Genomic DNA, 14,377 nt, shown 5'->3' with positions numbered 1-14,377 from the left:
CTCCCAGGTGATGCTCCTTCAAGTTGCATGCAAAAGTACAATTATTGTACAAAAGCGACAGAAGAAGAGGAAGAAGATTAAATATCACAATATCGGGACAGTTTCATAAATTTTCATGATTTCCCAGCTTGTGTCTGAGGAAGCAGTGATTGTCACAAGGCTAGAAGTGACACCTATGTCTTCATCGACATCTCCTTACAGGTGCACACACACATACATGTTTTATGTCCCTTTCTTATGCATGCATTTAAAACTTAGTACACTTATTTTCTCATAAAGGGAGGGAAAACATATTAATGTTTTGAAATCTGAAGTTCAGATGAAAAATACAGGTTTGTATTCAGAAGCAAAAATTGTAACCCTGAATTTGTCAATACAAGCAAATAAAATGCTGTTGCCTTTGGAAGAGTGACACTGACATAGCAGTACTAAAAATATTTATTTACTGCTTTTCCTTATGCTTTAGGGAAGTTGTGCCTGAGTACCCAATGCTACTGTGAGGGGAAGCATGGCCAGTTTTGTCCTCTAATATTTTTTAACTTTCTCCTGAAGCCTAATGCATCAACATACTCGATGGTGGTCTGTTCTCCTTTCTCTGCTCAGCTGTGCTAAGCAGGCTCAGGGAGATGTTCAGATGCCAAATTTTGCCATGAAAAGCTTGAGGGCAAACTATATTGCATTTTCAGGTATTTAGTCTCATCTTTTTGCTATTTATATTTCTTTTTGCCAGTTTTACACCTTCTGCAACTTTCTACAGATATAAAAATGCAACGAAGAAGAGAATAAAAAGGAAAATACTCAGAGAAAAGTCTATTAAAGTCTAACTTTAAAGTTATAAACTTTTTTAAGAAAAAATGTGACTAAAGGAAAAAGAGAAAGGAGGCAGTGAAACAAATGGCACAGATGTGAGAAAGGCATGTCCATGTACAAATCTGTGCTGATTAAGCTAATCAGGTTAAATTAAATCCTTTGTAGGCACTTCTAGGAACTGTGACACATATACAAACAAATTAACAATCTCTGTTGGTACTTGGGTCACTACAGCATGAACCAATGTGCTTTTCAGCAAGTATGCCACAAATCACATCATTGCCCTTTCAGAGAAACTCAGGGGCTTAACTTCACAAGAGCAATTAAAATAATCCATACCTATTGTGCTACACAGCTTAAGATACCTCAAGTTCTTTGGAGACCTAATGCTGGGCTTCTGGGTCTGCTCAGTTGTCACCCTGTCTGTGTTGCACTAATTGCTTGAGATCCTGCCTTTTAGCTAAAGCTGTTTGGGAGATGCAAAACAGGCATAATTCTCTAAAGGACTCCTATTTGTGAGGCACATTCTGTTCATGGAAAATTCATGGGATGCTGGGGATCCATCAGAAACTGGAAGTCTCAATTTCAAGGGATCCTCTTCATGAAGACATCTGGAGATCCAGCTCTGTGCCAGGAGTGTTCCTCAGTCACCGGGCAATGGTGACAAGAGGTTAAATACACCTCTCCTAGGAAGGCTGGTCCTGGTAAGATCCATATGCTAAGTGGGGGGCCTTAGTTCTGCAGGTTAGATCTCTTGATGTGGCAATGGGCTGCTGGCATTTTTGAGACATTTCTGCTTCTTATCAAACAAAAATTTTGGGATAATGTAGAAAGAGGCTAAAAGCAAGCACTGAGACTGAGGAAGGACATGACTTCAGGCTCCAAGTATCTGTTTCTCAGAGAAGACTGACTGTATCTGTGTTTGTGCAAGAGACAGCTGTCTGGGGTATCCACCCCTTGTCATCCACTACAAGCTGTTATCATTTCCCCTTGCTCAGATCTCATGCTGGGAGTGAAAAAACCTTCCCCACAGATTGTAGGTGTCAGATAATACTTAGAAAATTCTGTTCCCAGAGCATTCTAACCTAAACTCCCTTTATTACCTTTTGCCTCAGAGAACAAAACTTTTCACAAAGCACTCTTCACCACTCCAATGCACAGGAGGAGTCATGTGTACTCTGTGACTGTTTGGGAAGTTCCAGGCTCCCATCTGAGTAGCTTAATGTATTTTCTGATTACCTGTTAGAGATGACTCACAACGTTGTGTAAATCTTGGTATTGTTACTCGACTTATTTTGTCACTCAACAACCCAGGAAGGAGCCAGGAAAGCAGCACTTCAGCTCTGCTCCTGAGTTTCAGCTATTTGATCAGGCTTCCTTCCTTAAAACTGGTGCTCACAAAGTTTCACAAAAGCTCTTGTTTTCTATAACCGTAATTGTAAGTCTAGTTTGACCTACCATACCTAAACGTATTTTTAAAAAAATGTTCTTAGGGCTAAATATATAAATGATTCTTTCTCTTTCTTTTTTTGATCAAGAAGAAATTTTCCACCCATGTAAAAATTGTTTGCTATTTAGCTAAGGGCATAAACATTCCTTTGGGAGGTCTGAACTAAATGAGGCTATAGATTTCAGAGCTGGAGGTTTAGTAATTCCCTCAGCTGTATGCTCAAAGGCACAGGGCCCTCTTGGGCAGAGGCTACACTTTGCCAAATTCATTGAATGAAAGCTAAAAAGACCCTGAACCACTCAAACACAGAAACAACTTGTCATTACTTGCACTGTCAGTACCTGAAAACATGTGACCTTTGCTGCTGGCAAAGTAACATCTTATAGCCCAGAGGTACATCAAATGAGCTTAACACAGAGTCAGTTTGACACCAACATTAATCTAGGGCTTGTGGACTTAGGAGAATCACAAATTTTCTTTTATAGCTTGAAGCAGGTCAAACATCTCCCTTTATCAAAACAGTTTTTCAGTTTTCTCTGCAGTTTTAACAGCATATATTATTCTAGTGCTCATTAACCCCTTGTGTAGTTTGCTAGCATCCATAAAATGACACATCACTGAAATGGCTGCATTTCAATGATGGATGAAAGGGTGATCCCTCTTGTTTTCTTCATATCGTGAAGTAACAGTGCAACATGAAAATGTTTTACTTTATTTATACTTACAGAAAGGACCTGTCTACAAAAAGAAAAAGAAAAACCCAAAACAAAAAACTAGAGAGTGAAACATCAGAGCCAGAAATCTCTTGTGCTGTTTTTAGACAGAAAGTGCACTCATTTCAAGTTTGCATTTTAAAACTGATCTATAGAACTACTTTGCCACTATTCAATATACAGATCAAGAATGCACATTAAACTATTATCCTGCACTGAAAATTCAACTTGCAAAGTGATGCTTTCTTACTCAGCAAAACTTGCTTGGTGAATAGCAAATTTAGAACTAATGCAAGAGCAAAACCAGAAGAGAAGTCTTCCAAAGGTAGATGTCTCATTCAGCTGTTATAATGGTGATAGTCAAACGAGTAACTCTATATAGGAGGCAAAAAACTTTTTCTACAGAAATGTATCTAGTGTAGCCCATCTACCTTCAGTAATAGTGATTTCTAAAATAGAAGTTATGTTTGTAAGCTTGCTTGCAGAAGCTGAATAGCTTTAACAGGGTCACTGTAACCACCATGAACCACAGAAGACATGGAACCTTTATGATATTGGTCTTATGACAGAGTTGCACATTAATGAATATCACCACAAATTTTTCAGAAGTCAGTAGAGCTTTTCTACCTTTCATATATTCCTGGAATGAGTCAGATCTACTCAGCTCTCTAACCACCATTTTTTCTACCTATAAGTATTGCTGTATTGTCTATTCTAGTTAATAGCCTGTGAGTTAATAGTTAGATCTTTGTTAATGCTGTATTTCAGCACCATGCTTCACTTTAACTTCTCTGTATTTTAATCCCAGCCTATGTTGTGTGTGTGATACAATACTCAGATTGAAAGAAAAATCTCAACAGAGACTTTTCTCACCAGACCCAGCCGAAAATTGCCATGCACCTGAGAATCAGATCATGCATTCTGAAGTTGGTACAATAGCAGCTGGTACAAGATAGAAGAAAAAATAAAAATCACCACTTCCACCCCAAAATATTTTTAAAATGCGCATCTTCTTTTATACGATTAAAAATTCATCATGATCCTGTTGGGTACCTTGAGGCATAAAATACAGCCACTATGTTCTGAACACAGCAGACTATAATCCTTCTGGAATTTTAAGTGTAACCTAAGCATTAGGCTGTGCAAACACAGTTCACCACTTTCATGGCATCATGGCCGTGGGGATATTTATGAATTTATCTAAATTACAAATGAAGTTCCAAGTCTAAGTTTTCACAGATAAACTGTTTTCTTTTGTTGTCTGGATTATTTCAATAGTCATGCAGAGCTTTAAATATTCAGGAACACACAGTTTACATGATGGCTTAATTTGGTACCATTTAAACTATGAAGTGGGGAAGGCCTGCTACCTAAAAGAAAAAGTTAATGTGTGTATAAGAATCTAAAAATGCTGGTAAAGAATGTTTTCATTTCAGTTACAATTACTGTGTCATCATATCTTTATTTGCTTTTAATTAGTTGCATGGTTGAACATTGTCACTCAGTCATGTCTCTGGCTATTTATAAATATAAATTTAATGGCTATAAAGATCTGCTTTGTTAATCAGTGTTTATATTTTATTACCTTAGTCATCTTAACTTACATCTCACAGGATTTCAAAATCCCATAGAATCTCTGATCACTGAGGGGTCAGAGAAAGCCCTCAGTGGGAACTGTTGTGGCCTGCAGCTTCCAGGATCGGTTCCTGGAGATAAATGTGCTCCCTGTGTGATACACGGCTGCTGAGCCATGAAGCCTGGGATTTCTCTGTGGCATTTATGAGCATCCCACTACTGCATTACCCAAGCACTTCACTCTTAAATGTGTCTGTCCTGTGAGGTGGTGAAGCAATGTTTTCCCTGGGGCATTGGCTGTAGTGCTGTCACACAGAAAGTCTTGCCCAGAGCAAGAAGGTGGGACTAGATTCCTCTAAATACTGGCTTATCCAATTAACTAGGGCATCAGTTTTCTCACTGCAATGTAGCACCGAAGAAGCTGAGAAGGGGATGATATCTTATATAGGGAGTCTCATACATACACTTCTCTCTCCTCTGTACACATTCCTGTAGATTAGGAACCACAAACCTGGCTGGAAACCCATGTATTTTTCTTCCACATGAGGAATAAAGTGTGAAACATGGTTGAATTCTTCCCCAGAAGTAAGGAGGTAGTAGGGAAAATGATTACAACTTGAGGCAACAATAAGAAATGATGTCTTATGTAAAACTGCAAGGCAACTACAAATGCTGGAAAGTTTTACCATTAGTGTTTCTTGGCCCTGAGTCAGTAAGCTGCTTCATTGCTATGTCAATAGCACATATATAAACACATGTCCAAATACTTTTCTCACTGCAAGTAGATTTAAGCAGTTGCAGATACATAATTTTTTTCTGGATGTCCAAAAAAGTCCTCTGTGAAAAAATGTTACCCATATACCCATATACCTCACTCAAAAAGCATTTACAGTTTTAATATTACTTTATCTCACCACTTACGTGACATTAGGCAGTTCTGCCTGTTTGCATGGTTTTGCTTTAACAGTTTTCTTTTGTCATTTTGGTCTAATGTGTAAAGTCACAAAACAGTTTCCTTTCTAGTATTCTTCTCTTCCTTTCCCAGACTATACTATGTGATCTAGTTCCCATGTGAACCTCATGAAGATGAGGTGCAAGGTCCTGCATGTGAATCAAGCACAAATATGGACTGGGCAGAGAAAGGATTGAGAGCAGCCCTGAGGTAAAGACTTGGTTGGCAAGAAGTTCAGCATAACCCAGCAGTGTGCACTTTGAGCCCAGAAAGCCAACTGTACCCTGGGCTACATCAAAAAGAGAGTGGCCAGCATGTTGAGGGAGGTGATTACACCCCTCTCCTCCACTCTCATGAGACCCCACTTGGAGAGCTGCATCCAGCTCTTGGGGTTCCCAGCACCAGAAGGACATGGAACTGTTGAAGCACATCCACAGCAGGGCCATTAAGATGATGGGAGGGCTGGAGCATCTCTCCTCTGAAGACAGGCTGAAACAGTTGGGATTGTTCAACCTGGAGAAGAAAATGTTCCAGGGAGACCTTAGGGCAGCCTTTTAGTACTGAAGAGCAGGAGGGGGACATTTTACAAGGCCACATAGGGAATGGCATTAAAAGGAAAAAGGATCAATTTAAGTTAGATATTAGGAAGAAATTCTTCTCTATGAGGATGGTGAGGCACTGGAACAGGTCACCCAGAGAAGCTGTGGATGCCCTGTCTCTGGAAGAGTTCAAGGCCAGCTTGGATGGGGCATTAAGGTCTAGTGGAGGGTGCTCCGGCCCAGGGTGGGGATTTGGATCTAGACAGACTTTGAGGTGTGTTCCAACCCAAATCATTCTATTATCATGATTCTATAATAATTAAAATCCAAATAATTTTATAGGGCAACTTGGCATTTTTGCAAGAAAAATCTTGAGATACTTTTGGATAAAGTTACTGGCAGTAGAAGAGAATGGTTGAAAAAAATCACAGTTTTTAAAGGTTCATCTGATGGGAAATCTTTGGGAGGAGGTAGAGGAAATAATGACACATACAATTCTTCTACAATATCCACCTTAAAAACATTTCTTACATGAAACATTATTTTTATCAGACCATGCATGTTTTATTTTGGTGCCCTTGCATGGTTACATTTCTCCAGTAAGTAATGACTGATACTGGACAGGAAGGAAGTGACTTGGCTCTTACAAGGGAAAAAACCCACCACCTAAATGCAGGAAAAGGTTCATAAATACTTCCAGAGACTAGCAATTTGACAGCTTGATCTTGAAATCCTAAGAGTAAACTTAGAAAAGAAATTCCTGCCTTCCTTTTGGTGCAGGTTGGAAAGGAAGCTCTTTGGATCTCTTTTACTCCTGCCCGTGTCTCTTTTCCCGAGCACACTCTGAGCATGCTGCCCACGGAACTGCTGACCGCCTGTTCCTCATTAAGGCATGTGGTGCAGAGAAACAGCCAGCAAGGAAACCAGTGAAGCAACATAATCAGCAGCTGAGAACCCCTTCCCACTAAGTAGCAGGAGGAAACGAAGGAGAAAAACCTCATCCTTTCTCTTTGCAGCTCTACTGGTGTGAACTAATTTAATAGGGATGAGCAGCCACAAAGGCAAACAAGTTAAGTGACATGTGGTAGGTTACAGATATACTAAAAATGAAGCCAAGAATCTTCATTTTCACAGCTTCTAAAGGGAAAACTCTGAGATCACAGACTTTCTACTGTATTGACAGTCTGTAAAAAAACTCTCTCTAGATCTTAATCAACAGTGTATATAGAGAAACATGGGAAAGGCTTATGTGTGAGAGTGTGATGGGAAAGAAAACCAAATGGAAAAGGCTCTTTTTTACCAGGTCAGAACAGAAATATGATGTAGGCAAGAAAGTCACAAAATGGAGAGGAAAAGAAGGGGCAAATTTGTCCAATTTTCTAATATCTCATTTTTCAGCTATAAGTATTGTAGTTAGAAATTATTTACCACTCCCCCCTTACCTTTCAGCTAATAATCCTCTTCTACATAATCCACTTTCCCTAACTGAGAAGCCTGACAACATGAGAGGAAAAAGAATCAGTTTTGTTGGCAAAAGTGGAATATGCTACTCAGAGAACTAAAGTCACTGGTGGTTGAGATCACACAGGGGGTATGCAGAAGTGACTAGCTTCTTGTCAGGCTTGTTGGCAGATAATCTTTCTGTGCCTGCATGTCTGAACTAGTATAGGCACACAATACAGAGATGCACTTCTCTGTATGTGTTAGAGGACTTTTCCTAAAGAGTTTTCCTAAAGACTTTTCCCTATTTTTGATGGGTATTTCCTTGTGACCTTTTAGCAGGAGAGAAAGAAAAACCTCTAGACAAGGAGAACACTTGACAAGATTCTGGCTAGAGAAAAGCTTATTACAGATTCAGCACAACTTGGCTGCATCCCGTGTAGACATATAATAACAATGAAGTATCACAGCACAGAAAAAGGAGCCCTAAAAAAAGACAGTAGCTCTGCTGTACACCTGCAAGCAGGACTCAGCAATACCTTGTTGATGGGCTCTTAGTATGCACACAATAAAATGAAGAGTGATGCACTGAACTGCAAGAAAATGTTACATGCTCTAATGTTCTATGTGTCTGTTCCTCAGCTTCCCAACCTCTCCTAGCAAACTACTGACTGCTGGGATTTTTCTGAACTGTTCTGTGAGACCCATCTGACCATCTACCTGGGTTTCTCTTGGAGACACTGCTGGTCAGCCCCATACTCTTGACCTCATACAGACTCACTCTCTTAAGTCCTGTAACATGCAAGCTTCTCCAGCTCTCATTTCAGGATTATGCTCATTTCAGATGGACTGAAATGGGTATTTCGAGCTCTTTCACTTCCCAAAAATAAACTGGGAACCCTATGTGTATATTTGGAGCTGGAACTGGGATACATGTGTGGGCAGTAATGAAGCTACATTTCTAAAAATCTGACCCCCAGGGTTCAGTAGAATTCAACTTAACTGAAGTTGGATTGTGGAATGTTAGTGGATAATGTGCCAGAAAAGTCTTTGCACTGAGTGTGTCATTAATAGATTATATACATAAGAGACATGATTTTTAAGCTTCAGGTCAAAAAGTTGCCTTTACATTTTTCTTGGAACTCCCCAACTATTTTATCCATGGTTCAAGTGATAACACTTTATTTCATAATAAATATTCTAAAGGCATTCCTAATGCTGACAAATGTGAATTACATTTCTGTACATTCACAGTTATAGGTTCAGTGTATGAGACACTATGACACTATGACCCTAAATCTGTAGAGAAAAGGTATGTTTATAAACTTCTAAAATCTCTCTAGAACAGCAGATAATGTAGTCAATGAAGAGTGAACCACTGAAGTTTCACATTAGATAAAAAATGTTCAAACTTTAAAAAAAATAAATTAACCTTTGGATCTGCAAAAATTGCTTGGGATTCTTCCAATATAACATCCTTCTTAAGATTATTTGGGCTTCCTGCCTTTGGTAGACTGGGAACATGACCAAAATGATCACCTGGAAGGTATGGCAAATAATAATCCGATCCATTCTCTCCATCAAAATCAAGAGCACTCATCTATATAGTATTATTCATAACTTCCACTTCTGTGGAAATCTGTGGCATGCATTTTCTTGGCCTTAGTCTGGTTAACCTCTTCAAGAGCAACGTAGGAAAATTATAGATAAACCTACAGATAAACGTAGTAAAAATTTAGATAAAGCTGGGAGAGAAAATTAAGTTGGAAATTAAGTTAATTACTAGATCACTGGTATAGGAAAGTGTGGATATTCTGATATGCTGCATGCAAGAAAATAATATCTGCTTTATATGGGACCATTATGCAGCCACACATCTGGAGGGAAAATAAAGCAGATTGAATAAGCTTATGTAAATTCTAGTAATTATGAAACATTATCTGAAGATCTGGAAATTTAGATATTTTGTAATTAAAATAAACTATGAGCTAACATGTCAGAAAGTTACTGGTTCCAAGAAAATTCCATACAAAGACTTGCATGTGAAATAAACTTGATGTATACCATCTGTCTTTCACTGCTAGCAATGTCTTAATTTTAAGTCCAAATTTACCTCCGCCACACGTATACCTGCTATTAAATCACATGCATTTGCAAATTGTTTAACCAGAAATACTTTATGTAAATGAGGTGACAGAAAATAATATAGCTGAGGGGAAAAAATGAATCTCAGAGCATTTCAAACTCCCTGCTCTGTGTTCTGTCATGTGGCTTTATATTTTTATTTGTTAAGCTGAGATGTATGATTTGATACTGAGTCTACTGCCATAATTCCCACATCACGAGGTCACCACACAACTTGCTATGAGTTCCACCTAAAAGTCAGCCAGACCTTGAAAGCACAGAACTACCACAGACACTTTAGAATTGCTTTGGCAGAGTCACATAAGACAGCTTGCAAAATGCTTTTTCTTTACCATGACCAGCTGCATACACTGAGATTAGGTTCAAGTTTTCATAATCGTCATGTTCACATAAACAAGGGAAAATTCCAAACCATTACTTTTGCTTAATGTATATCTTTCCCTACAGGAAAACTGCATTTTATCTTGACATAACTGAAGCCTATTAAATATTCCTTCTCATAAATGCAAGACAGCATACATTTTTTCACAGGATATTATTCAATAACCACAAAACATAGAATTCCTGGATGTCTCAAAAAATAGAAAGCTAATGGTAGCAAACCTTGGATTGAAAAGCTATCTGTGTAATCATTCACTGGGTTACTAAAATGTGAAGGGTCCTTGGGTTAGTCTTGAGCCTTTAAAGTTTGGCAGAATAGGACCTCCAGATTTACTACAGCTTAATTATTGACCTGACATAATACTTAAACTATGTAGCACAAGCTGATGGCTTATTTGGTTAAATTAATTACTGAATACACATATTATTTTTGTACCTTTGAAAATTTCCTGAAGTTAATGTGCCTTGGTTAATTTTCATAGCATTGGATAGAAGTCCATATGTCTTGCTCAGTGAGTTTATTATGGGCAAAACCTGCAAAAAGGGGAGAACACATTAACACTTATAACTACTAGGAATCACACAGTTGCAACACAAGCTCTGTTCATACCAGGGTTAGAATTTATTTGCAAAATTTAGCTTATGAATTCCTATTTACTTTGCTGAATCACTCAATAGAATCAAGTTTATCACACATAATTACCTTGCTTGCAAGTTAGCATGTTGCTATAGTTAAAATAATTGAAACTTAGAGCCTTAATATACCCAGATTCTAATGAATGGTTCAAATATCTAGATGTCCATCACTAAGTTCTGTAACTTGTCAGGATATTTTCTGAGAATATTTGTAATATTTTAATTGAATGTAATATTTGTAATATTTTAATTGAAATTTCTGTTTTGGAGATACTTGTCTTAGCTTTCATAATTGTTCATTTTTCCTTTGCTAAAATGAAATAATATTGAAATAACATATAAATTAGCACAAACTATTCAATTTTGTCTTTAGGCATCCAAAAGGTAGCTACCAGTATCTGCTTTATTAATCTGAATTCTTTGCTCTTCTTCTTCCTTTGATAAAAACCAACAGATATATATCAATTTTCTCCGCTCCTGAACCAAACTACTATTAAGATTCCGGATCTCATAGGTGACTTCAGTCAGAAGGTTTCCCTGACAGAAAAAAAGAGCTTTGCTTCATTTATTTTCATGACCACAGTAAATATTTTGTTGATGTGAGCCACGGTTTCAGCCTCAACTCTGCACAAGCTTCTGACAGAAGAGACACCACCTTCCCCCACCATCCTGGCAGCGAGTCTCCCCTGCGTGTGTCAGCACAAACGCTCCTGGGGCTGAGGGGAGCCAGGTGAGAGAACTAATCTCTCCAAGTACTAACCATGCCAACCAAAATTGTTAGAGAAACCAGCCAACAAGATTATTTTTCAGGTGGGTCAGCCCTTTCACTTGGCTCCCTGTGTTGTCACACCAGTTCCAGCGCTCTCACAAAAAAGGAGGAGAACCAGGGGTCACCACACCAGAAGTCAGCACGTGGAGCTTGAAGCCCTCGTCTTGAACACGTGGGCACTGAAACCACCAGACAGTGCTTTCCTGCCTAAAAATCAGCCTGTCAGTTTAAAGGGCGTCTCTCTGGACTTCCTCTTCCTCTGTTGGGAAGTCTCTTTGTCTGTCAGTCTGTCTGCTCCCCTTCTCCGGGATCTCTCTCCATCTGGTGCATCACCCTTCTGGGAAGAACAGCCAGCCCCCAGCTGCCCAGTGCTTGCACACTCTTGAACAGCTCAGAGGGCTGACTTTGGTTTTGGAACAGTCATTTTTTACTGGCTCTTACAGCTGTTTGTAAGGGCAGTGGCAGAGAAGTCTTTCTCTTTTGAGGTTGGTGAGTGCACTTAGATTCTTCATTTGAGAACTTCTGAAAGGTCAATCTGAACCTTATTAGGAAAGCCCTGGTGACTTGCACAGACACCATCAATGCAAACAATGAACACAGATGGGGAGCATTATTTCAGTCACAGCTGGGTACCTGGGACCAAAAAAAAAAAATTCCCAGGATAACTGGGGCATTTATAGCTCCCACGGAATGGAGTGGGAGGAAAAAAAGAAAGAATGAACTCTCCCTTCAATAAACCCAAACTGGAGATAGCATAAATCAAAATTGAGGAGCCTGAAATACATACAAGCCTAATATGCTGCTACAAAATGAAATGTAACCTTTTCTTCTCTAATGCAGAACAGGTTAATACAGTGGCATAAACAGTAGACTCATTGTCTCAGCTAATTGGAAAGGATTGTGAATTTTAAATCATCAGTTTTTAGGCAGCCAAGATTGTGGAGGTCTAAATAAGTTTAAATCAAAAGCAGCCAGTATTTGGGAATTTAACAAATCACCTCATAGTTATTAGTATGCCATAAATAAGTTCCTGTAGTATTATGGTCCTCTAAATCTTACCTTTTTCTTATGCAAGAAAGAAGTATTATCATTATTTTTCCACTCTCAGTTCAGTCCTTTTTTTCTGTAATAAATAAACCAATAAAAATTATAGCAATTTCTAAGCAATAAACTTAATAATATTTTGAAAGGAAAAAATCCCAAAGAAATCACTATACCTATCAATTTACTTCTAGGAGTAAACCTCAGCACAGTAAGAAAAACATTGTATACACAAATGTTTTTTTGAGCTGTCCCATAAACTTCACTGGGAACATGGTCTCAAATTTCAGCAGGGAGCAGTTACAGCAAAATACATTGGTACTGCAATTTTCTCCATTTATAAACAATTATTTTTCTTATTTAATTATTTTCTTGAGAAGATTATACAGGCGGTGTACAGTATCTACAGAGGGCAATAGCTCTCTAAAGCTGCTTCTGCAGGTGCAAAGCAGAAATCCAGCAAGACTTATGTAGATTCCATTCAGTTAGTTCAGTTAAGCCTGCTTCCTAATAAATCAAAATACAAACCAATGTGCTGTTAGGTTTTCAGTTTGGTAATGGCTTTGAAAACCAGTAGGTCTTCTGCATTTTCACCTTGAAAATTTAAGCTCATAATCTGTGCTGAGCACTCTTAGTATTTAAAAAATACGCAGGCATAAAATAACTACAGAAGTGAAAATTAATGTTATTATTGTATTATATATGATATGGCTTTGGATCTCTTTATTTGAAAGATTAGTTTGTCCAGCTTTTAAAAATGTACTGTTTTTTGTTTTTTGGTTTCCAATTTTTTAGCAGGGTAGTAATTGCTAGGATAATCAGACTGAAATGTTTCTTTGACATTGTCACTAGCTATTGAACCTTTTTGCTCACCATTGATTTCATATAAAGTTATGGGCATTAGTTTAGTCTTCACTAAACTAATGAAGACTTGTCTTTCTCTCTGGATACCCTCAGCACCCTTGGGCATGTATATTGCTTGGGCCAAGAGGTTAGGGATTAAAGAAATGCACTCTCACAGTCAATGACCCTCAACACAACTTGTCTGTCCCAATGGCCACACAAGCTCTCCTTTGACCACATCAGAGGAGCCAGCAATGCTCTGCCAACCTTCTGAGTGCCATAACTCTTGGGTGACCAGCCCTAGGGATGGGTGAGTGCACCAGGGCCCTTCCCACAGGAGCTGGATGAATGAACAGGAGAGTTAGAACATTTTTTTTTTTCCCACAGCAAAATCTGTGATATAACTAAAGGCCAAGAACTCAGAAAAGACATACACGTTTTTTCCACTTACTGTGTTAGCTAGACCAAGCCTCATGATGTGAGGAAATACCAGCCATCAGCTACAGTTACAAGAGGATGCGAAGGAAGGAGAGGTATGCAAATACTTCAAGATGATTAAGCATTTTATTCCTTCAGTTCTAAAACATTAATGAGGTCTTACTCTGTTTTGTAACTGTTGCTTGTTGTAGCTACATGGAGAGGTGGGCTGTGATGCATAAGGCCAGATGTTTAGCCTTAGCAATATGAGTGCAAATGCCACAGAAAGCGTGACTGCATAGAAGTACCAAAGGATGAATTTTGGCCCTTAAATTGCTATTAAAAGGAGTATTTTTCCCCCTATTATTATTGTTGTTATGGGAAACAAATTGGGCAAAGAATTTTTTGGAAGGAAAGGGCTTTCTAATGGCCAAGAATGTAATAGCAAAGAAAATAAAACAAATTATTAAGATGAAACTGAGCTAATGAAGAAAACAATGGTTAGAACAGCAAATTAAACAGAGGGAAGATGCTTAAAAAAACATCTTTACATCATTCGTGTTCACAGTCGGTAAGCTGACTGCATGTGGACAAGAAAATTTCTTTCTTTCATTTGTAAAAAATATCTCCCTTTATCACTGAGAGAGATAGATGATTTTTTATATG

General features: G+C 38.4%; 1 protein-coding gene across 8 annotated transcripts in view; it reads right to left on the bottom strand.

Annotated features, from left to right (window-relative positions):
• SULF1 (sulfatase 1) overlaps positions 1-14,377 on the bottom strand; it is a 148,764-nt gene that overhangs the window by 88,470 nt on the left and 45,917 nt on the right. For 3 of the 8 annotated variants that reach the window (XM_077186378.1, XM_054630662.2, XM_054630669.2), the window contains exons 3-4: positions 12,470-12,533; positions 10,442-10,539 (exon numbers count right to left, since the gene is read on the bottom strand). The exons of 2 other annotated variants lie outside the window; for them this stretch is intronic. The gene's annotated coding sequence lies outside the window, so the exon portion shown is untranslated. The remainder of the gene's footprint in view (positions 1-10,441; positions 10,540-12,469; positions 12,534-14,377) is intronic. 3 more of the 8 variants (XM_077186383.1, XM_077186392.1, XM_077186372.1) reach the window with 1 other exon arrangement.

Source organism: Agelaius phoeniceus, chromosome 1 (genome assembly GCF_051311805.1).
Source record: "Agelaius phoeniceus isolate bAgePho1 chromosome 1, bAgePho1.hap1, whole genome shotgun sequence".
Taxonomy (NCBI): Eukaryota; Metazoa; Chordata; class Aves; order Passeriformes; family Icteridae; genus Agelaius; species Agelaius phoeniceus.
This window is presented reverse-complemented; position numbering and strand designations above follow the sequence as displayed.